Source organism: Struthio camelus, chromosome 4 (genome assembly GCF_040807025.1).
Source record: "Struthio camelus isolate bStrCam1 chromosome 4, bStrCam1.hap1, whole genome shotgun sequence".
Taxonomy (NCBI): domain Eukaryota; kingdom Metazoa; phylum Chordata; class Aves; order Struthioniformes; family Struthionidae; genus Struthio; species Struthio camelus.
In genome coordinates this window covers 63,689,598-63,711,238 of record NC_090945.1, presented here as the reverse complement: position 1 = coordinate 63,711,238, position 21,641 = coordinate 63,689,598, and the positions used below count along the sequence as shown (strand labels likewise).

Here is a 21,641-nt window from a genome sequence, read left to right as displayed (position 1 = left end):
ATCCAGGAAAGGTAGAAATAGCATGCTAGATTCTAGCTGTCAGACAAATGCAAAGATTAGGATAAAAACAAATTCTGATTTTATTGCAGGAAATTAATTTTAATTTCATACAATTCAACAACCTATTTATTAGAATGAAAAAGAATTCTCCAGAGCTAGTTTAAATCCTGTGGAACTAAATCAGCCAGTCAGACCACAGAAAAATTCCATATGATTAATAAAAAACTAGCTGTTCTTTTGTGCCTTCTTGAAAAAAAGTCATGCTTGAACTCACCCTCTTGGTAAGTTTTACTGATACACAGGCTGAGTTACGTACTAATTATAAGCTTCTACTTATGAAAAGTTTGTGAACACCAAAAGCATTTCAATGAACTGCTCTTTGCTCACAAATGTGATTTTGTATTTGAGCTAAGATTACTATGAATTGCTTTTATGGTTAGTGCAAAGAGTTTATTAGCTTCCAGAGATGATTTCCATATTGAAGACCAAATGTAACAGAGTTTACTTTCATTTTAATGTTAACAAACCTACATCAGAGATATATATAAATTTGGCTAACAGCTTGTATCATTTGACTGTTAAATATTTTAAGAACTTCTGAAAAGCAAGATACTTCTCCAAAAGCTTTATTGGAAGTTTAGGTGTTATAGATTCCTTGTCTTGATGGCATGATTATGAATAGTATGCAACACAAAAAAGGTAACATTTCAATTACTTCAAAAAGCAGACATGGCGTGTCATATACAAATAAGTATTGCAGATTTTTGTTTGTATGCAAATTTAGCTCTTCCTACCACAAATAACTGACTACTACAATATCTCCAGCTATTCCTGCCAACAGCAGCAGTTTGCTATTCATACAGTTTGCTTCTACATGCTTCTTTCTACCTACAGAGTAAAGCTCTCAGAAAGGCACCCTACGGTGCTACAGACATAACTCTCATGGTTAATTGAGGAGATAACAGACTCTCACTTCACTACAAACTAACTTCTGGTCTAGACATAAAAATGTGCTGCAAGCTATGGTTATCTGTGATGTCAGAGAGACCCACTATACACTGAATAACCTACCAACAGTTTTGTATGTACATCCCTTGACTGTACAGCTCCTTCTTGCATGATTTCAATCTTTATCCTCCCCATAAATAAAGGCCTTAGCTAGGAAAAGCTAGGAAAAAAAGGCCAACATCCCAGTCTAGAGTTGTGGATAAAGAAATAGAACTGAAAGTCTTTTGTAGAGTGATAACACTATAATCTGAAATATCTCAAAATCTCTCCCAGTGGAATAGCAGAGAAAACACAAGACCAAGTCACACATTTAAAAATTCTGGAGCATGATATAAGAGAGAGAGAAAAATTAAGAAGTTAGCTCATTGTTTATCAGCAGAATCACTCCTACTACTACACAGATTTAAGAGATTCCTGTAATCGTTTGTATCAGATTCATGGGTGTTTTGCTAACAATGGCAAATTAATTAGTTGTTAGAATGTTGTGCTGCCTTCTCTTTCCTCCTTGAAATTATAGCTGAAAGGAAACTTTCCTATTAAGATGCATCAGTAACACTAAATAATTCTCATTCTCCAATATTATCAACTCTTTTTCCATTGCCTAAATTGAATGATACTTTTTCAAAATTCTTCTTAAAAAAAGAAGAAATTATTCTTAAAAAAATATTGAAAGATGTATCTATATCTTTTCAGGTTTGTATATTTCAAAGCATTTCCATGCTTTGTTTTTACTATTCTAATTCTGTATGCAATTATTATTCCCTTTTTGGTTAGAACATTTTGGTCATTAGTTAGAATTCCATTGACTGAGAATGTAGAGTAGGAATAACGTAGCTTTCAGCTTACAGCGAATAACTGAACCTAAGAGATCAAGGGATTAAGGGACCTAAGCCCACAAGATAAAGTATCCACAAACTGTGATGACAAAATAGTGAGGATTTCTTTGTCTGTTTATGCAATCACTGTAGTGACAAACTCATTAACAAAACAAGGAAAATTATGCATGCCCACTCTGTACCTATGTCATAGGTATTTCAATAGAAATTCAAATTGCTGTAAAGTCAAATAATGCATACAGTAATAATAGAATACGGAGTGGATGCTGGTTGGATAGTTAGGCAAATGAACAGCAGAGTTTGAAACATTTCAAAAATAACTTACCAGTGAAATGGAGAAACCTGCAATGCATTCCATCAGTCCCAAGTGCTTTAAGATATTCTAAATATTTTCCATATTTTCCAAATTGAAATTCTCCTAATGTTTCAAGTCAGGGAAAAAAGTAGAATATGCCAATCTACAGACAACTGCTAAATCATTCACAGTAGTTATTTCACATCTCAGAAATTTACTTGTGTGGAGTATATTCTCATCCAAAACATCATCCACTAAATGGACACACGTTCATTAGCATATGACTTGCTTTTCAGGAGGAATAGATTTGAAGGTCTAGAAGTCCTTTTTTGGCTATAATAGCTTTGATCTTTTTGGGTGGGTAAGCATCACTTAACATCAGATGCTGCCATAAAAGCTGACATTAGTATCACTGGCCAAGCAAGATGCGCACTTCATTTACAGCCAATTCAGACAATATCTCAAGACAGTTTAAGAGATATAAATTTAAAGTGTAATTTGATACTTCTGTACTGTTTCTTCTCAAAACATAAATACTAATAAAAATAAGTTGATAATAATAGCTGTACTGGGCTCTGCTACAGTTTGTTCTCATCTATCATCCTGAGGATGCAACTCAATTAATAGCTACTTCAAATCTCATGACTTTTTATTTCAAGTACAAAGAGAATTTCTTTAACCTTGCCCTCTTAATAAAAATTTCAGTTCCTGCCTGCAAAACGTTTTCAGGAGGAAAATGAACATAATATGTTCTTATGAACATAATGGAAAAATGTATTATAAAGCATTGCTGGAAATGTCTTAACACAATCAGCATCACAGCCTAACAATCAGTGAGACTTAATCTTTTTTGTCAGTCTTAAATAAATAATGCAAATAAATAAATAGTAAATGCTTACAACATTTACCTTTCATGTTCCTTTGTTTTGGTCCAAAAATGATTTTTTGCATCTTCATGATTAAAAGTATTTTCAAAATCCTGTAAATGAAAAAGCATTTAATTTACATAAGTTAAAAATTAACATTTGCATATTTGATTAATTTTATATTTTGCTAACATAACTAATAATTAAGATAACCAAAATATTCTTTCAAATGAATTATTGTATAATTTCAGTTTTAACTTAGCAAAATAGCTTTGATTCTTTCATGTTATAGTAACCACACGGTCAAATTGTCAGCTGTTACAAATGGATGCAGCTTTTCTAAAGCCAGTAGTGCTAGGGTGATTTATAAAAGCTACAGATCTTGTCTAGAGAATACAGTTGCTTTTATATTTCCTGAATATCATAGTAAAAAGATACTGTCAAGCCTAGACTGGCTTTGAAACTGTGAAATGAGTTATGAGACATGTAGGAGACAGAGGAAAAAATATTCTTGTTAATTACAACACTAAATATCCATATTAATGTGTTTAATATTATTTTCACAGTCTTCAGAACCATTTAGGGATATAAAAATATTGTTGGTCTTTGTCAATCTTCTCCCTGGAAGTTGCCAAGTTCTCAATTTTAGGTATGTTTTCTAAAGATTAACCACTGATAGGAAAATTCACATGAGACTGCAAGCAGCAGATTAATCCAGGTCAGTGTCATTAATGCTTACTGTTGGATATGATTCTATAGACTAAGACATACAGCATTTATCTTTCTTTCTCCCACTCTCTTTAATTTTTAAAGCTACAAAAAAAATAATTTTTCAATGATTTTCACCTACATCCCAGTTTCTCTTTTTTTTGAAATATCAGTGAGTCAAACAATGCTTTTACACAATTTAAACAAAAAGGGGTCAAACTTGCTCATGTTCTGTATTGTACTGTAGAAAATATGCCACGTCATACTAGTGTAACAAAATTACAGGCCTGGTGCTGAATAACATTATTCATGTTGAATTATTCATATTGAACTAGACGCTGCACTATAAACCTAGGCTGTCTCTTTGACCTTTACTAGATTTACACTGGCCTGAGAACAGAAATGACATGTTGAATTCCCTGTGAGTTTTACACATCCCTTGTTTCCTAGGAGCAACTGGTGCTCTTATGTTTCAGTCTCTTCTGCAAATCTACATCAACCCCACTAACTAATGCCTCATATCTTTGCTAACAAGACAAAACAATGTAGATGTGCAGAGCAAATTTTGCAGATTAGTGGTATATGAGCAGCAAAGGTCATCTGCCAACAATAGGAATTTATTCAACCTCTGTGACCCTTCTAGGGTGGAAGATGGAGTTTGCAGCCTGGAGAGAACCTCGTTTGATTGGCTTTTTTTAATTTTCTTTCATTCAAGCTTTTTTCCCCTCCCTTGGCAACCAAGAGTCAATTGTCTAACAAAGATACGTATGAAAAACCCTTTCCCTTCCACCAGAAGATTAGATGAAGGTAATTAATTTGCGGGGGGAGAATGTGGGGTGGGGAGCTATTTATCTACTTGCCCATCCTGCCAACAAGTAAATTGTGGCTTAGCTCTTCCTCAGATAATTAGCTTCTTCATCTTTGTACTGCCACAGTCCCTCAGATAGTTTTTCCTCTCATTCCTCTCTCTATTACTTATTTTATCTTTTCAAATCCTCTCTCTGTCTCCACATTTTCCTCCCCTTCTTTCAACTTACCAAATACATCCATCAAGTGTGAAATATAAAGCAAAATGCTAAATTGCTTTCACAAGTAACTGCATGTTTTTAAAATGTTATTCCCAATTATTTTCATTTGAAGATCTGACAAATTCCATCCTCTTTTCAAGTAAAAAAAACAAAACCAAAAAAACCCAGAAAAACCTATGTTAAAATTAACTTGGCAGATCGTATCTCATAACAATTCTTTACAATAGGACTCCTATTTCCTAGTCAGTTAAGCCAAGATTTTGCAATACGCATGCCTAAATTAGAAACCTAAATTTATAAGTAGTTATATAATGTACTTGAATGTTAAGAATACCCAGCAATTCCTAATGACATGAATTTAGTTTTGGTTTTTAACCCAGCTCAGTAACACTGATTTCAATGGCAACAGTCAAAGCAATGATGCTTGGACTCCAAAATAACTCACTGCATATTGATATCCTCAGCTACAAAATCCGTAATTGTAGGTCACAAAATTAATATCATTCTTTCTTGAAAAATCCATCCACAATCGTTTCTGCTTCTTTATGAGACTTACTGATTATTTTTCCCTTTTTTGTCAAATTGAACTCATTTTCCCAAATCAGTTGACTATTGTAATAGCAATATTATCTTAATTATATGCTGTAAAACTCTATTGACCATAACTTGCTCAAGGTTTTGTAAGCTAGGCATGTATTTGTCTGCAGGCAAATGCAAAAGAATTATTTTCCTCACTACCTGAATAAGCTGCAGTTATAATTTATAAAAGTTACTGCACTAATTCAGATCTTACTAACAGAATAATTTCAAGGAATATTTGTGATTACTTGCTGTGAATGTTTCAAGAACCTTTAACATTTCTGTCTGTACTTCAATACACAGTATATCAGTATATCACACGAATTCTTGAATTTAGTCTGCCATAAGAAATAGAGGCAGATACTTGTCACACTATATTCAGGGGCTTGATATGACCCCTTGAAACCTCTCTCTTCACATGTTCAGCTCTAATGAAAAGCAAAGCTTTCCAACATAGTTGCTTTCCTCTTTTACCCTCACTATAGAATTTTTTTTCAGAAAGATTGATTTTGTTGTAAACAAAACAATAGCAATTATAGATTATACAGTCTTTCATCTATGTGGTTACAAAAATTACTTGCATGCTATATGAATTAAATGTAGCTTGTACTCCTACATAATATAGATTATTTTTGTCTGAAGATAAAAGATGCTCTTTTGGATGAGGTATTCTTGGCTCCTAATTTTCTGCCATAGAAGCACCAGTTACTCATCTGCCTTTCTTTCCCGGTGGTTGCATTTGCTCTAGCAATGCTATTCATTTCTATTGCCTGTTGCATGCATTCTTACCTCTGTGCACTTTTAGTCATCTCTTAACTTCTGACTTTTCTAATTTTTATTCTCCTGAATTAAAGTATTACTTAAAATAGGCCCATCTTAAACAATAACACCAGAAAGCCCCAAACCCACTTGTCACCATTCTTCTAAGCTTATTGAACAGCATGTTTATAAATTCTTACCTAGAGTTAGACCCAGATTCCCACCTTTTTACTCCACACATTTCACTGAAACTGCTCTTGCAAAAGTCTATCTGCTTCTAGCCAAATTACCAAAACAGTACTCTTATCTTCTTTCTCTTTGTCTTGTTGTAATCGTGCAACTCGCAAATACAGAATTGCCATTGCTAGGAACAGGCATAAGCTTTGTACCAGAGGCTTCAGGACTGAGTCTTGCCAGGCCTGCTCCATCCAAACTTTCCTTGACTTGCCTGCAGCCTTCTTTGCTTTAGCTTCATTTAGCTCTGATAACAATTTCTGTAATTAAACAGGTGTCTACAGCCCATTTCTTCATGTTTTTATGCTTGCTTTTGTTTATTTTTCTGTGATACAACCATAATTTTTATATAGATAGCATTAACAAGCAGTTATTCTATGTAGAATGAGATATTTGCAATTCTATGACAACAATGTGATATACAGAAATATAGTTTAAGTAAAAACATTTTGTCCTTTGTTCATTATCTCTAGATCATGAACTCTTCACAGTTAAATTGAGGTCTGTGTGGGGTGACAGGATAATAGGGTAGTTCTGATCTTACAAGGGTCTCTAGGTGCCTGTGTAATTCAATAACCAAGCACTTCATCAATAGATATACAGATTAAATTTTAAATCAGAAGAAAAAGAAGATAGCTTTGTGCTGAAAGTTGTATACAAAAGTAATACAACTGTTTCAAACATTCTTTCCAAACTAAAGAGTAAGGTTACCTCCAAGACAGGATTTGGGCTAGAATATTAATTTTGTTTGCAGGGGACCTAAGATGACAACTTAGTTTGTACATTTCATCCAGAGAGCATCTCAGCATTAGCTTCCTCTCATATGAATTAAAACCTATTGGTTTTATTCTAGTTCAGATATCAGTTACTAAGCCTGATCTTTCTCTTATTTCCTCTGACATGAATCTAGATTAATGAAATTTAAGCTAATGGAGCTTTTAAATGAAAAGAAATTGTTACATTGTTCACTCACTTTCATCAGCCTTTGTGAGAGGAAATCCAGAATAAGCATGCAATTGTCAAATAACTATGAAAGTCCTCATCCACATATCAGCTCCACTGTGGCTTTAATTTGTACCTTTGGTGGGAACAAAGCTGAATGCATGATGGCAGCTACTATTAATAAGCAAGTGTAGGGTATTTCTCCTGTTTCATTTAACTCAAACCAGCCTTTAAATGACAACCTTTTTTAATGTGGAAGGAAGCTGTAAGTTCTGTTATATTTGAACATATAGTGTTCACTAATAGTGTTCCAGACTTACATGACAGCGTTTCAGCCTTCTTCCAGAGAGGATAGAAGAATCTGTTCTCTGAAGCAACTTTGCACCAAAAACGTAACGTACCTGAAATAGAATGGGGTTAAAGTAGGTATATGCTGTACATGATTAAAATTATAAATAGCTCCTAAGTATATTTCTTACTATATTTTGAGGAGAAAAAATTGTATAATATGTTAGTTTTCAAAGGAGGTATACTGGATCTTTGCAATTACAATATTCATGAAAGGCTGACACAATTTCATTCAGTGATTCAGTATGTAATTTCCTAACTTAACAAAACTTCAAATGAAAATTGGATGTGCCACTCACAGCGCTATCCTTCAGTTTTCTTACTTGGAGAAAATTTTATATGTATATATGTGTGTGTGTGCATATGTGTATGTGTATATACACACACACACATATATATATATAGCGTATAGATATACACATATATAAAAGTTATAGCATTACCTTGATAAAATTTGTGCTTTAAACTTCTTATATTTTTAACATAGTATAGTCCCTTGGTCCAACAAGGTTCAATATATATATTTTTTTAACTTAATGTGAGTAAAAAGAATCAGTACCTGGATCACAAAATACAAGTTTTGAATATTCCGTACTGTACTCAGATGGCTCACCTATATGACTCTTCCTGATCTTCAAAACATCTCAATAACCTGCGTTTAAAATGAATGGGAACAAAAAAAGAATACCAAGTTCATTTATGATTGGCTTTTGGTAATGCACTGATACAGATAATAACAGAAATATTATGAATTAATAATGATGAAAATTAAGTCATCTAATTTGTTTCTTTTTCATTGGAGCCAGGAATTCTTAACGAGCTCCTATTTGCTAATTTCATACTTCCTTAGCTACAGCACAATACCATTTAGTTTTCTAAATTATTCTGGTATCCAGTTTTCCCAGTGTCCCAAATAAGAGTAAGTATCGTGTTCTTTCATAAGCCACTGATACTTCAGTATCCTTTTTGTAGGGCTTTTTGAAAGTTTTAATTATAAGTTCCATTTTATTCCTGGTAATAAAGCATACCCTTACCTTATTCTCTGGATATATGCATGAACATACACATAGAAACATATATGTGAGATTAAGAAACAGCATCTAGAAGTTGTTTATTACAGATTCATTGCTGGCATCCTTACCCAGCCTTTGATATTAGTAGGGATTTTGTCTTTGTGAAGTCTGCAGAAAGAAAACTATATAAAATTGGAAAAATGGTGCTACTTTACATAAAACTAAGGGAAAAGGGAGAAAAAAGAAAAAAAAAAGAAGGATATATTGCAGTACAGTCACCCTTGATATAGATTTAGAGCAGAAGCTCAAATGAAATTGTGCCATTGTTCAGGCTTAATAGGGGAACCGAAGAATTATCATCCATAATATCATCCTCTTTACAATATAGAATTGATGAAGCATCTTATACCAGGTTCTTACACTGAATTTTATAATTCAGTGATGCAGCTTTCATCTAAGAAACCACATTGATTGCATAGAACATACACAATACTTTAAAACTGACCACAACTTTTCATCAACTCAGTGTCAGGACTGTGTCCACTGTTTATTGTATGATTTTATGATTATTGTTAGTAGTAATGACAATATTTCACACATTTCTGGTTCTTTCTGCTTCAGTTCCCTTCAATGAAAAACCTTGTTCTTACAACATCTTCCTGGAGGAAAGAAGGGGGGAAATAGCAAAATGTTCTTTCTTTCTAAGAAACTGTGCAGAAGCACAGCTAGTATGCTTCTATAGATGTATTAATTTTTCAGGGAAGCTTTTTTTCGTTCCCACAGTATTTTAAGCAGACAGTTTTTTTCTTTTTCTTTTTTTTTTTTTTTTGTCTAAGAGATTCATTAGTATGATGTTTAGAGTATTGCTTGTGTATACAGGATACAAAGATTGAAGATGAGCTCTACCTGATTCACAGTCAATGGAAATAGATGAACTCAGACATCTCATATCATCAGCTACATCTCCTGCAGCAAAACCACCTTATATTTTGAACTAAACAGTTCTCCAATTATTTTACCTATTTCTGCTTTTGCTAAAAAGTTCATGAGCTTAACAGAAAGTTTAAAGAACATTGGCTCAGACAAAGGGCAGAGAAAGTCAGGACATCAGAATATTATTATATTAATTCTCAGAGATCCTTTCTGTTTCTCAGCTTTGATATTTAGTTGGTTGACATCTGTTAATGTAAATAAATCAGGAAAAGTAATATCTTCTTTTTGTAACTGGATACACTGAAATTAAGAAAAGATCACAGCAGGGAATTAAAACTTCAATTTCTCAACATATGAGTAGGACAAAACAGAAATTCTGTAATTTGGTCCACGGAATCCACTTCACAATTAAGAAAAAAAGATAAAAGAAATTCAAATATTATCACTATTTTACACTAGCTCTGTTACTGCAGTTTAGTACTATCTTGTTCGGCTTTACACTGATGTAGTCTTGCTGGTATTAATAACAATATATTAAGGTCCTGGGTTATTCACCTCAGAATGTCACAGAGTCACAGTATCATAGGTTGAGGTTGGAAGGGAACTCTGGAGATCATCTAGTCAGATGTGTCAGAGGACTTATATAGTTTTCCTTGATTTATGCTTTTACAGTCGGGAGCTTAATATTTAATTAGGAATAATATTTAATACTAAATTGTTCAATGATGCCTGACTTCTCCTGGCAAAAAGTATTTCCACTTACAGAGCATATATAATTATAGCGCATTTATTTATTTGATCATATGTCGTGCCTTTCTAGCACATGGAAAAATAAGTAACACGCAAAAGTATACTAGAGTGTACCAGAAAGAGTGTTTCTGATCATATTCTGAAGGTTATCTTCAGATAACCTAACTAACAATTGATAAAAATTATTCCTGGACTGTATGATTACCTACCTTCCCTTTCTAAAAGTCAGCCTCCCTGAAGCATTTAGAAAAATACCTGAAGTACTAAATAACATGCAGACAGAGCTTGTCAGATATACATGAATTAAAGCTGGCAAGATGACTTCCATCTAAATTAAATTTCCCTGAAGTGTGCTAGTCCTCCAAAGTCAAAATTGTTCATGGTGCTGTACCAGTGACTCTTACTAGTCACTACTCTAAGTGTAGCTCAAAAGGAAGGATCTCAGTGAGTTCAAAACTTTCCCAGCACATTTTCTTCGATTCTTGGCAGTTGTTACCATAAGCAATAGTACTGAACTAGAAAATTCTAGTGATAACAAAAAGAAGAGAACCTTCCCTTTGCTAATACATGACTATGACTATAGTTCTTTCAATTCCAAGTCCCTTTCTGAAAGTTAGGAAAGTCTAGGATCCAGCATGCATCTGAAGAAAGATTTTTCTTCTTCCTTTTATCTCTTTTGCTCAAAAAAGGCTAGGCTGACTACAGTTTGTGTGACTCAGTCCTGTGAACTGCACAATGTCCTCAACTGATGTTAAATTCAGTGTGTTCAGTTAAAGCAATACAATCTTCCCTGTGCAATGAATGGCATATGTTGTACTCCCCTAACAGCTGGCCAAAGGACAAATTATCATTTAGAAAGATATATTTCTTTCAGGCCTTCAGCTTACCCAGTTCAAATACATTGTACATGCCCTGCCTGTCATTCTCTGTTAAGGTAGCATTAAAAAAATACTTTCTGCAGAAACCACATAGATAGAAATCCCATTCTGAACTGGGCTTGCAGGGCTGGGTCTTTAGGTTCTTTGTATGTTTTCTTCTGTAGGTTATTTTTAGTTTTGAACTTACCAAATTACATTTGAAGCTGTCAGTAATCTAAAATGCCAAGTATGTATAGATACTTCACAGTTTCAAGAAGGGCTCTATTTAATGTGTTTTGCAAGGATGTCAGGATACTGTATTAATAATTATTCATAAATCAATACTTTTTATTTCTGAAGTAACAGATTCCTATGAATGATGTCATGCTGAAATGGAAGTCTGATAGTAAGATACTTAATTTAACAAACAAATGGCTTCCAGTCTCCATTATCTCCCTAGATGTTTGATACATGTCTGGAAATGGCACAAGGAGAAACTTACTACCAAAAAAAAAAAAAAAAAAATCAGTAATAACATTAAGTAAAAGGATACCTATAAAAAGATTCCTTTTCAAAATAATTCAGACTCAAAGACATGAATAAAGCAGCTTTTACTGGAAAAATGCTTGATTTTCTCTGGCCACAGAAATTTCTGTATTGATGTTTTTGAGGTAATTATCATCATTACTATACATCTTTAAGTTTGACTTCCAATTGTCATTCAAGAATTATTCATCCTAATTTTCTACTACAAAAGCAAGGAGGCTAAAGTACTCACATTACATTTAGGTACAAGCTGTGAAAATATTTTATAGCGAAATTTTCTGGCGAGACCAGCATAGTCATCTTCCCCATTCAGTACAGCGGCATACAGAAGAGTGAAACAGTGAGTACATACCTCAGTTTCTAGCAGCTACTAGATAAAACAGGATTGACATTAGAAATAAGAAATGAATTTAGAATCAAGATAAAGCATTATAATGAACATAGATACATCAAAAATATGAGTGCTTTAAGAGAAATTGTGATAAGAGATACATGTCCTTCTGAGGCTAACAAGAAATTGAATTCTTTTAAATCTGAACAAATCAATAAAACCCAACCTGTAGGTACTTCCACTATTATAGTGATATCTATTATCTTAGTTCAGTTTTCCCACAATCCGTAGATTACTGTTTGTTTGTTTTCCAAGCTTATATACAGACAAACAGACATTGTAGAGTAAAAGCATATATAATTCAGTTCTCAGTCCCAGGTTTCCTGTTTACACTGTCAGAAGAAATATATCTAACTGCTGACAGGCAGGAAATAACTGAACTGTTACCTAGCAATACATTTCCATCCCTTCATATATGTATATAAAAGGATTTATTTCCTACCCATCCAATTATTGCCACTCTTGTACAATTTGACTCTAGCAGTGATGGCAGAAATAAAGCACAATGTTACCATTTGAATCTCAAAAATGGAGAAAAATTTATGAATGGATCATCTCAAAATTATTTCTCAAAAAATTACAAATAAAACTCGACGTCATGTAAACATGTATGATAATTGCTTTTATAACAGCAAATGTTGGTTTATAACAACACTAAGTTGTTCTATTCCACAGAATACCTGGAAAGATATGGAGTACTCCAGTCACTCAGTGAATAAGAAAATGGAAAAGTATGAAAAGGTTGACAGGATATGAATAGAGGGTTTGATTCAAAGGAGGATTCCCTCTTAATATCTTCACTGAGCTCTGTATTGAGCAACAAAATACTGTCTGTTAATTAAAGAACAAAAAGAGGGAACAAATACCTTGGCTATACTGTGAAAACTAAAAATCTCAATAAGTGTCTCTCTGAGACAGGTAAGATGCTGAGTTTTATTTACGCATCCTCTTAAAATTAAGGGTTTGTTATTGGTAGTGACTTCTTTACTTGCCCTGTAGTCAGAAATTCCAACTATTTTGCATTGTTTTTGTCAGTTGTGTTTCAGTGATGAAAACTTCTAAACTATTCAGCTGAATTAGCATGAAAATAATTAAGACTGTTATGTATTTAGCATTTATTGAATAAAAATTACACTATATACGTTCAACTTCTCACTTTTTGCTCAATCTGTAGAAATTTTATGTTCTGGGACAAATCTTAATCATATAGGGATGAACAATATGTTCTTTTTGATAACTGAATGTGGAAATCCATGTCCATATAATGCTAAGAGAAGAATACAATATAAGTAACTAAGAGAAACCACTTCATTTAAAGTAAGAATATCCACAACTAGGAGTTAGGTTAGCATTAAGCTAGTCTCTAGGTATACTGGAATTTAGTATAGGAGATGTTTGATAGATACTGATATTTTAATAGGTTTCATGCCATTAAGAACCATATGTCTGATGACACAGCTTCTCTTGTACCTTTTTCTGCCTGTATATAATTCATGAAAATCAGTTATTTCTGACCTGACTTTAGAGTCAATTGCAGCACATAACACAAAATGCTCATCTATTTCATTTCTTAAAAAGCATTCATTGTGGGAAAATATTATATAGTTCATCAAGTATTTATATCTATTATAAAAAAGAACTTTGTACAGCAGAGTTATTTTTACTTCATTCTTGTGGTTTTCTAAATTGTTTTTAGTACACTGTTACTGTCATAATTACTATATTTAAATCACTCAGTGTTGCGACAGGCTAAAAATAATTTTTGGCAAAAAAAAAAAAAACCACTCTGATCTATAGGGTGATTTAGCAGGGAAGTTTTGGCCACTCAGACTCACACGATGGTAGGTTAGAACTGCATGTCCACTCCTTCAACCTCAAGTCTCAGCACGTGGGAGAAGTACACCTGCAAGAGCTTTTATATCATGGTAAACAACGGTAATTATCTTAATTTGGTCATGTGGCAAAATGCATTCCTATCATGAGATGGGATCATCTCATCAGACCTTGATGAGATCTATCTGTGAAACCTAGGACATTTGATTATGTAGTGAACTATGATTTTCTAATAACAGGAAAATCTGAAGGTGCTTGAAAAGAAAAAAATACAATGCCCAGAAAATGAAACAATGCCAGAATAAAAGTGATCTGTCTTTAGTCTGGGCCCTTTCTGAGCTTTGCTTTGGAGGTTCAGCTCTACTCTGTAAGCACCTAACGTTATTACAAATAAACTAAAATAAATACAGAGTCTGAGAAAAACTTACATGAACGAAATAAATTTTATTGCCTGAAGACATGGGGAAAAACAATTGTATTGTCAGACTAGAAAAAAAGAGATTAGAAAAAGGAAAATGTAAAATTGCAATTTTTGTGATGAACTATGTTTGGAAGAGGAAGAGGACACAGTTTCTTTACAGACGCTTTTTTATTGTGTCCCCGTCCTTCTCTAAGGAGGAATATCTATCCTTCGTTACGTGTATTCACTTTATTCAAGGCTGTCCGTGCCAGGGCCCGGATGGCACTGCCAGTCCTGGCCAGCCCGGCCCACCCCGGGGCTCCCCACCGAGCCTGGCCCACCCCCATCCTCGTCCCCGACCCTGCCCCACAGGGAGCCCTGGCCCCGGAGCCGCCGCGTCCGGACAACGCTTTGAGACGCGCTGGGAGTAAGAAGAAGTTTCTAACACTGTTAGTCTCATCGATCTCAGTGGTAGTGGTCATTATATAACTGCTCGTGATCAGTTTGCAGGATCTTTACAAGCTGGCCTGTGCCTTTTTTCTCTTTAGTTCTACACGTGACCTGAGCAATGCAAAGCATTGGTTCTCTTAAAAGTAAGACTCCTTTTCCCAAAGATACTTTTTGCCGCGGGACAAATCTGTAAGACAGGACCTGCTGTGATCTCAAAACACTGCCACTATTTGTTTCCATTCTCCTTAATGCTTTTTCCATTCATATTGATAAGCAACAGAAATTAAAGTGTTCTCATCGAAGAAGAAAAAGAAAATTCATTTGGATCCTTACTGATATCCGCTTGTGATTTAAGCATATAGGTTTGGAATGAAAGGACTTTCCATTTAAAGTAATCTTTGAAATGCCTAGGGACTGTAATAGCAATTGCTTAATAGTCAATGGCAAAACATGCTAAGGCATATTATACTCTACTCTAACATTACATACAGATATTAACACCAGATTGGTTTAAAATATATCAACATGGAGACTGAAGATCTCCTCCTATCTATAGAACCTTTCTATACCATAGCATACTAAAAAAAAAAAAAAAAAAGCCTTGCAGCTGTATTAGATCTGTCACTACAATGAGGAACATTAAAGATAATAGCAAGCTAATTTTATAAATTTGTCTTAGTATGAGAAAACAGAACCCAAGACTTCAGCCTTTTTTACATGGATAATCTTTACGCTAATCTCCTACCCCTGCCAATCTGAGAGATAAGGCAAACTGAGCTATCAGTAACTATCAGGCATTTTCAACCTGCTTTTTAAATTTCAATTCTCAAAATTAGGAGTACTTTTAAAATAAATAAGTAAATTTAGTAGTTCCTCACAGATAGTACTGATCTAGTAAAAATAAGGATAAATCTATTAAATACCACTGTGCAAAAGTCATCACAAAATTCAGAAAAAACAGTCTAAAACCATCCTGATTTCAGCTGATTTGAATTCATGAGAATAATACTTCAGTTGTTTCAATAAAAATTATTTATTTCAAGCTACAACTTTGGTATCTGAAAACTGATTTACAACAGATTACTGCCACATAATTGACATAATTGTGCTTGATCCTCTACATCTTCAGAGATAATTATCTCTAGCCCCACATTGCATGATCATTAATATTTCTATTATTTCAACAGCCACTAAATTAACATCCCTCTTTGGATTGAGATCACCTATTACTTCATTATGAAAACTACAAGGTATAATTTAACCACAAAGCATTTTCAGGGCACAGAATGTTAGGGTTTACATTTGAGATCAACAGGGTTAAGTATGATTTAGCCAAACAAGTGTAAGCCTGGGATCTTGAAAGCAACTTTTCAGCTGATGCTTAAACCTGGCAATGCCCAAATACTACAAGTTCCTCATATTTTAATCTTAAAGTACTCTACATAACTAAAATTCTCCTTCGTGTCTTGCAGGCCTCACTCTTAATAAGTTTTAAAAAGGGTACCTCGTGCTGACTAGCCATTCTTACTCCATAGTGCCCTGATGGGCAGCAGGAAGCACTCTCATGTTCTTGGGAGCAAGGTAGGACTGGCCTCTGCAGAGTAGAACAGCCTCAGCTGCTTCTTTTAACCTCTACTTAACGACAACTGTGATGCCTCAGCCCTATTCTAAATTTTTCCCCAAACATATTCCTTTATACAATAGTCTAGTGCTTTAAATCTTCAAGGATGTGGAACATACAGATTCTGCTTTACTCTTTAGCCTAAGGGGACATGAAATTACACACCCTTGTAACTGTTCTTGTATGTTGAACAGGCATCGTATAAAGAACCCTTGAAAAGAAGACCAGAACTTTTCCTCAGCTGCAAATGAGTGACCCAGACATTAGCCAATGGAGCCAGGCTCTTCTGTTTCTGACAATCTTTTGACTTTTTTCTGCACAGTATACCAGCAAAATCTCACCATCTTAAAACAGCCTATAGTCTAGTGGTTATAAAACTTTCAAGGAAGGCAAAAGATAATTTAATTTGCCTTAAGCAGAAGAGAGATTTGAATCCTAGTATCCCTTATCCTAGCAAATCTATTTGGGCTATTGTTAAGAAACAGGGGGAACACCAGTTCTGTCTGTTTCCCTAGGGTGGCCTATGCTCTTGTTTTAAAAGATACAGCTCAGACACTGCTAAAAGAAAAATATCCCTTTCTTACATAGGCTGCTTGGAGATTTATGACCTAATACATATCCTACATATCCTGGAAACTTTTTCCTGACACCTCTGTGTATTATACCAAAACTCTCGACGTTCTAGAGAACCTGGGAAGCAGGCTTCTAAAGTCTACTTCAATACATCAAACATTCTGAAAATACTCCAGTGGATGAAGATGGGGCCAGTGACAGAGCGAGATACCACCAAATTACTGAGAAAAGTTTAAGAATAAGTAGAGCAACAGGACTACTTGTAGAACAAAATCATAATCCAAGAAGGGAATGAGGACGGTAAAAGTCCAGTTTATTTCATAAAGCAACTGGTTTCAGCAGAGCAATGTCAGGCCATTTCTTATCATTTCTATAATGCCAGTGGCATTGGTTACATTTAAGGTATTACATTCCTAACTAGAATATAAGAAGACAAGTTACTGCTGAATACAGTTTATAATCTAAGAATAAAATTGAGCTCATTTTATTCATGTAAGTGGTTATGTAAATCAGTTGAGATACATTAGTAAGAAAAAAAAGGAAATTACTAACAATTAGGCATAACAAGGAGTATCTCTGATCACAATTCATTATATGGATTTTTTTTTCTTATTCAGCTCTTCTGCAGAGCCCTTCAATATACCTGTTCTGATTCAATTTTTATTTCCATGATTATATCTCTTTTCATAGGACATCTGCCTAGTGCCCTGGAAGACGCTCTAGAAACTTATCATCTTTCAGTGTGAGGTCTTGGGCATTATTAATTGTATGCCATCAAAATCCTGAACAGTATAGATAACTATTCACTTCATTTTGGCTTTTCTGTGGTTCTCTTCAAATGCCTTAGTGTTTTGCAAATACTCAAATCAAAATTAGTTGATTTATCTTTATAAGACTACTGTGAAGTAACCTCTTATCTACCAGCATAAGAGGAGATTGCAAGTCCTCAACAATTCTACAAATCAAGTTCCAAGACTTTCAGGTTCAGTATTTAGAAAAAGGGGGATCCACATTTAGTGGCAACCTGTAAAATTGTTGCTGCATATGATTTGCTGAGCATCACACAAAAACTTTGTCATAAGTACTAAGATAGCATCCACTTCTCAGAGCAATATTTTACATCCATGAGATCAGTCCATAGCCTTATTCATCACAGGTTTTTTAACATCTTCTTTTGAAGTTCTGCTATGAACTCAACACAGTTCATGGAGAAAGAAATCTTTTTGATCACATGATTAAAAAACAATATCAGAGTTGCTTTAAAGAGGACATAATTAAAACTGACCAAACAACTCCTTAGGATATGTCTAAATATAATTCAGTTAATTGTAAAATAATATTGCAAAATAAAAGCAAGCTTTCTCTCTTAGCAGAAGCAGCCAAAACAGAAGATAGATTAAAATAAAATTTAAAGGTGTTAATGAACTTTGTTAAAACACAAGAGAGAAATCTTATTAGAATGCATCAAAAAGATACAGTTAGTGATACTGTAAGTATTAGCATTGTAAGTAGTCAGTAGTACTCTAAGTATTTTTGATCAATTCCCTCAGCTGATTAAAAAAGCATCACGTTTTGTAAAGCTCATTACTGTTGGTATCAATCTTATCTATTTAGGCAGGTAATAACTACTTCAACTAATTGCACAGCCCCTCAATGTGTGCTTATTTTTGACTATTATTCAAAGTGAAAAATAGTTCCTCTCTCTGCTCCTTGATGGTGTGATCTGGAGCACAGAAAAGGCTGAGTGGAAAGCAAAGATGTAATAGACCCAGGCAGTACTGACAAGGCATGGTCTGTGCTGCTCCTGGAATCAGAGGAGCCACAGCCTTATTCCAGTAATGTTGATGGAAAAATAATTTTGGTATCCCATATATTTAAAATCACCCTACCTCTTCAGTAACAATAATTGCCCATCTTTTTCCATCATGTACGGCACTATGTCACATACCTTCTATACTAGGGTCTTTTATTAATAAGATGTAACAAACAACCTCAGGGGGTACAAAACTTTAAACTGATAAGCTGATGGCTCACTATTTTAAGAAGTAAGGACTAGGAACATGAAAAGGTCTCATTTCTTAATATATACAAAAGAATGAACCATAGTTCATTGATTGAAAGTCAGTCATCATTATTCATGATTTATCTGCATCAAAAATTATGCCAGGTCAATTCTAAGTTCATGTTCAATGGGATTTCGAGAAGTTTTTACCATTGACCTAACAGTGCTCCTTTTGAAGTCAATGAAGCGTTAATGGAAACAGATCTAGGGCAATGCAGAGTGCTTTAGAAATTTGAGCATGAGAAGTTGCACAGGGAACCAGCCTGAAGGGTTTACAACATACTGGTACAAATGATGCAACACCTGGGAACAAACATTAGGATGAAATTGATGATGGTCATGAAAGAGAAAATGTAGAAAGAGGAAAGACATAACTTAGTAACTGAGGTAATTTTTCTTGCAGTCTGACTTTTTTTTAAATGTTATATTTTGTTTAAAAATCAAATGCATAGAATAACTTTCTGCTGCAAAGTGATTTGCTACTCACTTCTTATGAGATGGAGAGGATCTTATTTTGCCATTTTAACTCAAGCATAGTTTTCAAATAGTAAACAATATAGTCCAAGAGTTACAAAGATCCTTTTTAAAGAAACTGGTACACTATCCGGAAAACTAAAATATTTCTTTATAAAATAGAATACTTTAGTCTGAACAGCAACTATAAAATGAAACTCAATGGACTAGAAAGTCTCATGAAAAGTATTAATGATAATATTATATGCATTATACACTGATGTATACACGTAAAAAAAAAAAAAAAAAAGACATTTAGTTTGTTTTTTTGTAGACTGCTATAAAACCAGAAAATACATTTCCTAGGGTTCAAATCTTGGTTACTAGCTAAAAGGCAAGAACCTATTGAAATGTCTTTCATTCACTAACGAATTAAAACTTTAATGCACACTGACAAAAGCAGAACCTGACTTTGAACCTTGCCCTATATTCAGACAACAGAATAGCCTTTGGCATCTACATGAGAAATGTCATGAGTAAATAAAAAATAGTTTGGACATTGATTGCTTTGGTTAAAATGATTGAGTGAAACAGGTTTATTACTAATGGATCCCAAAAATATGCATTTGCAGATGGATTTTTCTGTTGAGTTCAGTCTCTTTGTCCTAGAGCACCAGATGCAGCAGCATGTATGTGTAAAAACGAGAGACTGTCTCTTGCATGAAAAGATAACAGGACAGTAAACGCACACAGAGAGTATGTGAACAGCTGCTGAAAATCATGACATATCCAAAGGATCCTTAGTTTTTAGAAAGTTCTAGACTTCTTACTGTTTCCTCCCCCCCCATTAGTCACTACTTCCTGTTACCTGCATTTTGTTCACTATATCAACTAAGTATAAGCTAAATAGCTTTTCTCTTTTCATTCAATTTTCCTTTTTTGCTTTGTTTTCCTATTTTTCTAGATAATCACTTTCCTCTTCTGTAGCAAAAGCTTAATTTTTACCTGTTTCTAGTACCCATCTCCTAAAAAGGATTTGACTATTAATCTTCAGATTACTGATGAATCCAAATGCATATAACCTTTATTAAAACCTGTGTGGTGGCACAGAGAAGGGAACTATCAGAAGAATATCAAACAGTACAATTGCAATGAAGCTGAATAAAGTAAGGATGCTTTTTATAACAATGATTTTGATTAAAGTTCTGGACTTGAACTCATATTTTGCAAATTGCTAGAAATAACCTTAACCTATTTAAATCACTGGCATCAGAAAGTAAATTATTATATTACTGTGTGCATATGCCATATTACCATCTGCACCAAAGTGAATCTCAATAACTTATTACTCTGCCATAGAGAGATAGAAAGTTAAACAAATTTTTAGTCTGTTGTTTTACAAAAAAAATTAAAATTATACTTAATACATTGAAGATATTATTGCTATCTGAATCAATATTTCAAAACTGAAAATTATGAGATTCATCAACCAAAACCACTACTGAACTTAGTGTATTCTTCAAACATAATACTCCTACACTTTTTAATTGGTTGATTTCTCTAAAAAAACATTTTAATTTAGGGAGCATTCTTGTATGGGTCTTAGTGTACCAACCTTCACTTATAGTTTAGTCTTGTTTAGTATTGCCTGATAAATTTTTCTAAGCTGATATGGAAATTGTAGTGTTAATTCTCCCCTCAGATTTCTATCTCCTTCAGTATACTGCAATTTTATACAAAAACATTTGTGGTATTATACACAGAAGAGACTCCAGATAGGCTTGTAAGGGACTTTCAGCAGCCCATGACCGGCTAATGAGAGTTTTATTGTTGAGCAATGTTGCTTCTATACATTTCTCTCTATTCTGAAAAACAAATCATAACAAGAACATGATGGTAAATAAAAGCTAAGATTAGTAATGGAAAAAAGTTGATGTTAATTTATTACTATAAAAACAAAAATAATCACATTTTTAAATTTTGAAAAACTGACTGTCATGCACTAATAGTTCAGGAAGTTAAATATTATTGTTTTGAAATAATAGCTTGTTTAGAAGAAACGATACTGTGCAGTCTCCATGGCAGAGACCACGCTTTATTCTATATTTTATAAACATTAAAGACTTCAGTAGCATTGAAAATATAGCACAAACAGG

At 33.9% G+C, this 21,641-nt stretch overlaps 1 long non-coding RNA gene across 1 annotated transcript; it reads right to left on the bottom strand.

Moving 5' to 3' along the window:
* Positions 1-7,582: 7,582 nt before the first annotated feature.
* Positions 7,583-12,048, bottom strand: LOC138067054 (uncharacterized). Its single transcript, XR_011140731.1, has 3 exons — positions 11,935-12,048; positions 8,217-8,255; positions 7,583-7,656 (listed from the first exon to the last, which is right to left on the bottom strand). It is a non-coding gene; the product is annotated as an uncharacterized lncRNA (long non-coding RNA).
* Positions 12,049-21,641: the final 9,593 nt, after the last annotated feature.